A 7,742-nucleotide genomic window follows, 5' to 3' on the forward strand; every position below is an offset into this window, starting at 1 on the left:
ATTGACAACATTTCCATGGATACAGAAAAAGACATTCAATCGAATTAAACCCTTAATAATGATAAAACAAAACTGCTGTTTCTAAGAATAGTAGGGAAACTTCTTTTACTGACAATAATATTTGCCAAAAGCCTGCAGTAGACATCAGGTTCAATGGGGAAATCTTAGAAACAGTCTCTTTCAAATCAGAAATAAGACAAGGATGCCTGCCAGCACTGATTCCCTTCAGCCCTATAATAAAAGATCTAGACAAGCCAAGGAATTAATGTTATAAAAATTGGGAAGGAAGAAATAAAACTGTCACTTTCCATAAATGATAAGATTGTCTATAAAGACAGCCGTAGACTTGTGAGTAGCAAAATCTTTACATGAATTAGAATGAGAATTTCCATCCAGATTTCTATATAAGTTCAATATGCAAAATGTGACATTTTCCCTACATATGGGCAACAAATAGAAAATTCAATTTAAAAATATTAGTTATAATGGCACTGAAAGTAATAAGGTATCGAGGAATGAATCTTTTGAAAAATGTGCATGACATTTCTGGGGAGAAATTATAAAACCTTATTGAAAGTTATGAAGAAGTAATATACCATGTTAATGGACAGGAAGACTCAATATTATAAAGATGTCAATTCTCCCCAAATTGCTCTAGAAATTGAATACAGTTCTAATCAGAATCCTCACACAGTTTTTTTTTGGAACTTGACAAGCTTGTTGTAAACTTTATATGAAAGAGCAAAGAGTCAGTAGTAATGATAACGGTTTTGAAAAAGTTCAAGAGTGGATGATTTGCCCTGCTGGGTCTAAAGACCTGATATAGAACTTCAGTAGTTGGCCGGGTGCGGTGGTTCACGCCTGTAAGTAATCCCAGCACTTTGGGAGGCCGAGGCGTGCGGATCACCTGAGGTCAGGAGTTCGAGACCCGCCTGGCCAATATAGTGAAACCCCATCTCTACTAAAAATACAAAATTAGCTGCCTATGGTGGCAGGCGCCTGTAATCCCAGCTATTTGGGATGCTGAGGAAGGAGAATCACTTGAACCTGGGAGGTGGAGTTGCCTAGACCCAAGATGGTGCCATTGCACTTCAGCCTGGGCAATAGGAGCGAAACTCCGTCTCAAAAAGAAAAAGAAAATTGCTGTAGTAATTGAGGCAGTGTTTTACTGACTTGAGGGTGGACCAAGAGGCCAATAGACGGAGAGGCTAGGAAAAGACTCATGCAGTTATAGACTCTTGGCATGTGATATGGTTTGGATCTGTGTTCCCATCTAAATCTCATGTCGAATTGTAATCTCCAACACAGGAAGTAGGGCCTGGTGGGAGGTGATTGGATCATGGGGGCGGAGTTTGCATGAATAGTTTAGCACCATCCCCCTTGGGTACTGTATAGTGAGTAAGTTGTTGTGAGATCTGGTTGTTTGAAAGTGTGGGGCACCTCTCGCCCGCTTGGTCCTGTCCCTGCCATGTAAGATGCCTGTTCCCACTTTGCATTCCACCACGAGGCCTCCCCAGAAGCAGATGCCACCATGCTTCCTGTGTGGCCTGTGATACCGTGAGCCAATTCAACCTCTTTTCTTAGTAAATTACCCATTCCCAGATATTTATAGCAATGCAAGAACTGTGAGATGCGAGATGGCTCAACCACAGCTTACTGGGCAAAAAGCAGGCAGAGCTACTCAATAAATGATTCTGGAACAATTGGTCATGGAGATAATGATGTTAAATACATATCACACAGGCTGGGTGCGGTGGCTCATGCCTGTAATCCTAGCACTTTGGGAGGCTAAGGCGGGCAGATCACCAGAGCTTGGGAGTTTGAGATCAGCCTGGCTAACATGGTGAAGCCCCATCTCTACTAAATATACAAAAGTAGCCGGGTGTGGTGGCAGGTGCCTGCAATCCCAGCTACTTGGGAGGCTGAGGCAAGAGAATCGCTTGAACCTGGGAGGCAGAGGTTGCAGTGAGCTGGGATCACGCCACTGCACTCCAGCCTGGGCGACAGAGTGAGACTTGGTCTCCAAAAAAAAAAAAAAAACAAAAAGAAAACCCAACATATCACACAAAAACTAAAAACAGTCAATAATCTCACTACACCCTAAATTCCGTCTGACGTGTGTAAAGACCTACTCGTATTTATTTTCTTTCTTCTTTTTTGAGACAGGGTCTCACTCTGTTGCCCAGGCGGGAGTACAGTGGTGTGATCATGGCTTACTGCAGCATAGACCTCCCAGGCTCAAGTGATCCGCCCACCTTAGCCTCCTGAGTAACTAGGGCTACAGGCATGCGCCAACACATCTGTCTAATTTTTTAATTTTTTGTAGAGATGGGGTTTCACCATATTACACAAACTGGTTTCAAACTCCTGGGCTCAGGTGACCTGTGTGCCTTAGTCTCCCAAAGTGCTGGGATTGCAGGCATGAGCCACCGCACCTGACAAGACCTATTTATGAAAAGCAAAACTTTAAAAGAAAATGAAGATATTCATCTTCATGAAATCGGGAGAAGGAAAGGAATTTTTAAGTAAGATTCACTCAAAAAACACAAGTCATTAGGATGCAGGGCAGGTGAGCCTCCAGATTGGGGTTTAGCTTTGGAAGGTTCTTGACTTCTCTCAGGAAAGAATTCCATGGTGAGCCGATGGTGGAAGAAAACAGCTTTATGAAGGCAGCAGTGTTGCAGCTCCATGATTACTCCTGCAGAGTAGGGCTACCGGACAGGCAGTGTGCTGAGAGCAGCAGCTCAGGGGCAGTTCCGCAGTCACGTTTATACCCACTTTTAATCACATGCAAATTAAGGGGTGAGGTATTCAGAACTTTCTAGAAAAACGGTGGTAGTTTCTGGGCTGTTGCTAGGGAAGGGGTGGTAACGTCCGGGTGTTGCCATGGCAACTGTAAACTGACATGGCACTGGTGGGCATGTCTCATGGAGAGGTGCTTTCACCTCGTCCCCATTTCTGCTAGTCCTCAATTTGGTCTTGAGTCGAGCCCTGCCTCCTACCTCAATTAGGAAAGACAGTGGAAATTTGACTAGATGCAGATAAAAATTGTGTCTATTAAATGTCACAACATATTAAAAGACATCCCACGGACTGGAAGAAAGTATGCAATGCCTCTAGCAATTCAAGCTTGGAAATCAGAATATGCAAAGAACTTCTCCAAGTAACTGTAAGAGAAAGATAAATACTGGGCCGGGCACAGTGGCTCATGCCTGTAATCCCAGCACTTTGGGAGGCAGAAGTAGGTGGATCACCTGAGGTCAGGAGTTCGAGACCAACCTGGCCAACATGGTGAAACCCCATCTCTACTAAAATACAAAAATTAGCCGGGCATGGTGGCATGTATCTTTAATCATAGCTACTCAAGAGGCTGAGGCAGAAGAATTGCTTGAACCTGGGAGGCGGAGGTTGCAGCGAGCCAAGATCGTGACATTGCACTCCAGCCTGGGCAATAAGAGTGAAACTCCATCTCAAAAAAATAAAGCAAAATAAAATAGATAAATACTCCGATAGAGAAATGGACAAAAGTGAAGCAAAAGCAATTTATGGAACAGGAAACACAAGTGTCTGGTAATCACTTACGAAGATGCTGAATACTACTGGGAATCAGTTCATATAAAGTAAAGCCACAGTGAGATGCTAATTCACACCTACCTAGTTGGCAAAAGTATGAAGTCTTACAGGCCAAGCATGGGCCAGGGGGTAGATGAGGAGGCCCCTGGAAATGGGCGTAGCACTGTCCATTGAAGTGCAAGACGTGTGTGTATACTTCAAACCTCACACACCAGTCCAGGAGCACACGGATGTTCACAGCAGAATCGTTTGTAGTGCAAACATCACAAGCCACTTACAAATCCTGGCCCGGGAGGTCTAGGCTGCAATGAGCCGTGATCGCACCATTGCACTCCAGCCTGGGCAACAGAGTGAGACCCTGTCTCAAGAAAGGAAAAAGGAAATAAATATGAGTAGGTCTTTACACACTTTGGACAGAATTTAGGGTGTGGTGAGATATTGACTGTTTTTAGTTTTTGTGTGATATGTATTTAATGTCATTATCTCCATGACCAATTGGATAAATACATTTCGATACATTCATATACTGGAATGTTGACCAGAAAAATAACTAACCTAGAACTCTAAGTTGAACATTTCCCAGCATGCTGCTGGGCGGGGTTGTGCCTCCCAAATTCTAAGGCCTGCGGTGAGGAGGAGGGAGCTGACTGACCCTGAGTGACCCCAGAACAAGAGGTAGCACCTCTATGAGGACAATCCAAGGAGAAGGATTTAGGCTAAAAATGAGGAAGGGTTTTTCTAACAGACCAGGCTAGACAGGAGTGAAAGCGACTGCCCCTTAAGGGAATGAGCTCCCCGTCATTGGAGGTATGTAAGCAGGGACTGGGCCGCTGTGTCATGGGCAGTGAACCAATCATTGTCTATCAATGGCACAAGAGTGGGTTGAATACAGATGGCCTTAGGCCCCTTCTAAGCCTGCCCAGAGGCCTCGTGGTTCTGTGATTCAGTAAGTTTGCAAAGTGTGCTCAGAAGAGGATGGGACTAAATGAATAACCAAATGTAACACATCCCTGCAGTGGGACACTACTCACTAATAAAAGGGACATACACGCCATGACACATGCAACAAGATGCATCTCGAAAACATGCTGTGTGAAAGGGCCTTGGACGAGACGCCACTCACTGTGTGATGCTGTTTATGTGAAATCCTAGAAAATGCAAAGTAATCTACAGAGGCAAAAAGCAGACCAGAGCTTGTGTGTGTGAGTTGGGCGGTGGCTGGAGGGATGGGGAGGGAGAAACAGAGGAGAGGTGGGCCGCGTGGGGGTGCAAGGAAGCCTTCCAAGGTGATGGAAGTGTTCTGTGATGTTCTGTATCTTGGGAGGTTTCATGGGTGCGTGTATCTGTCAAAATGAATGGAATTATATGCTGGAAATGGATCAAACTTACTGTATGCCAATGATACCCCCATATAGATACCTTTTTTTTTTTTTTTTGAGATGGAGTCTTGCTCTGTTGCCAGGCTGGAGTGCAGTGGTACGATCTTGATCTCAGCTCACTGCAACCTCTGCCTCCTGGGTTCAAGCGATTTTCCTGACTCAGCCTCCCGAGTAGCCTAGGACCATAGCTGTATGCCACCACGCCCAGCTAATTTTTGTATTTTTAGTAGAGACAGGGTTTCACCATGTTGACCAGGATGGTCTCGGTCTCTTGACCGCGTGATCTGCCCGCCTCGTCCTCCCAAAGTGCACCTCCCAAAGGTGAGGAGGGCTGGAGCAGAGGTCAGAGCTGCTGCATTACGGACTTGGTCACAGGGACTTGGGCCTGACTGCTGTCGTCCAGGTGGCCTCACTCCTCCATCTGGCATTCTGCCAACCCTGGTCTCTGCACACAATCCCAGGACCCCCTGCAGATGGGGGACATTCCCAGAGAGTGGCTCCAGGGCTCCTGTGTCGTTCTTGGTGTGGGTGAGAGTGCTTCAGGGATAGCTTTCTGTTCTTCCATGTTTTGTGTTCGCTACAGTACCAAGCCCAGAGCTGGGTATTCAGGTGGTGTATCATTGATGCATGCAGAATGAAGGAGAGAATCAATGGCTTAAGCTAAGGAGAATTTTTGCTTCGGATCTCCTGGAGAAGGGGCTTTCTTGGGATGGAGAGCAGTTGCAATTTTAGGACCGCCATGGCCATGTACAGTTGAGTGGGTTGTGTACTGCAAAAACTAAAAATAAAAATAATAAAATTTTAAAAAGGCCGGGTGCAGTGGCTCACGCCTGTAATCCTAGCATGTTGGGAGGCCGAGGCGGGTGGATCACGAGGTCAGAAGATCGAGACCATCCTGGCCAACATGGTGAAACGCTATCTCTACTAAAAATACAAAAAATTAGCTGGGTGTGGTGGCACATGCCTATAGTCCCAGCTACTTGGGAGGCTGAGGCAGGAGAATTGCTTGAACTTGGGAGGCGGAGGTTGCGGTGAGCTGAGATCACGCCACTGTACTCCAGCCCGATGACAGAGCGAGACTCTGTCTCAAAAAAACAAAACAAAACAAACAAACAAAAGACAAACAAACTAAACCAAAAAACAAACAATCTCAGCTCTAGTGGGTGAACAAAGGATAAAACTCAGTACCTACATTGCTTTCCAGGTCAGGTGGCTGCACCCATTGGCTGTGTATTCCTAGAGAAGTGCATTATTCTTTTCTCTTCCCTTTTTTTAACAAAAAAATGTTTTATTCTGGAAGAATTTTAGATGTACAGGAAAGGTGCAAAGATAGTAAGAGTGTTCACATACATTTGCCACCCACTTTCTCTGTGTGCTAACATCGTTTGTGTCACCACAGTATATTTGTCAAACTAAGAAATTACTATTCTTACAATACTCTTAAAATTTTCAGACTTGATTTGGATTTTACTACTTTTTCCACTGATGTTCTTATTTTATTTTATTTTTATTCATTTATTTATTTTGAGACGGAGTTTCACTCTTGTTGCCTAGGCTGGAGTGCAATGGTGTGATTTCTGCTCACCACAACCTCTGCCTTCTGGGTTCAAGCAATTCCTTGCCTCAGTCTCCTAAGTAACTGGGTTTACAGGTGCCCGCCACTGGGCCTCGTTAATTTTTCGTATTTTTAGTAGTGACGGGGTTTCACCATGTTGGTCAGGCTGGTCTCGAACTCCTGACCTCAGGCAATCCACCTGCCTCAGCCTCCCAAAGTGCTGGGATTACAGACATGAGCCACCGCACCCAGCCTGATGTTCTTGTTTTTAGAGCTAATTTAATTGTTAAATTGATTTAAGAATTTGCATGTATACATGAAACACTTTTTTTTCCCTTCAAGAACTAGAAAAGAATTCTTTTAAAAAAGTTATTAAATTTTTTTTATTTGTAATTGACACATAATCATATATATTTATGGGGTACAATGTGATATTCCGATGTATGTATACACCGTATAATGATTAATCAAATCCAGGTAATTCCCACATCCATCACTTTCAATATTTATCGTTTCTTTGTTGCAACATTTGAAACCTTCTCTTCCAGCTGTCTTGAAATATGCACGAGATTGTGATCTGCTGTAGTCACCCCCCTGTGTAACAGAACACCAGACCTTACTCTTTCTGTGTCAATGAAGCTCCACGAATGTTCTTTTTCTGTTCCAGGTTCTAATCTGGGCTACCACACTGTATTTAATACATTATTATTATTATTTTAAATTAACACAGAGGTTGCCCTATGGACTAGCAGTGGATGGAAAAAGAAAGGGGTATAGAGAAGTATCCCAGAACAAAGTCCTCAGGTGGCCTGTGAGGGAGGAAGTCCCAGGGTGGTCACAGGGCACGCCTGGCCTCTCTGACCCACGGTCTCAGCACAGCATATGCAAAGCATAGAGGAAAGACACCGGTTTGCTGGTAGCTTGAACAGTTGACTTGCCCAGTGCTGGGGCCAGCGCTTGAGGAAGTTGCATTTCCCTTTCTGTAAAAGTCAATGTTGAGAACCCAGTAACTTATGTGAATTGCTCTGAAAAGGTTCAGCCTCTGGGTGCCTGATGGGAATCCCGAGCTCTGCCAGCCAGCAGGCCCTAGCTCTCCTCACCCTCCTTCAGGGTTCCTGGCTTGTCCTGAACCAGGGTGGGTGACCAGTGGCTCTTCCTCTCCCCGCCCCTCCGTCTTTTCCCCCCGGTGCTGGAAAGGTGTGTGGGTGGGGAGTGATAGCAATGAATAGTGAACT

This window comes from Chlorocebus sabaeus, chromosome 19 (assembly GCF_047675955.1).
Source record: "Chlorocebus sabaeus isolate Y175 chromosome 19, mChlSab1.0.hap1, whole genome shotgun sequence".
Lineage (NCBI taxonomy): Eukaryota > Metazoa > Chordata > Mammalia > Primates > Cercopithecidae > Chlorocebus > Chlorocebus sabaeus.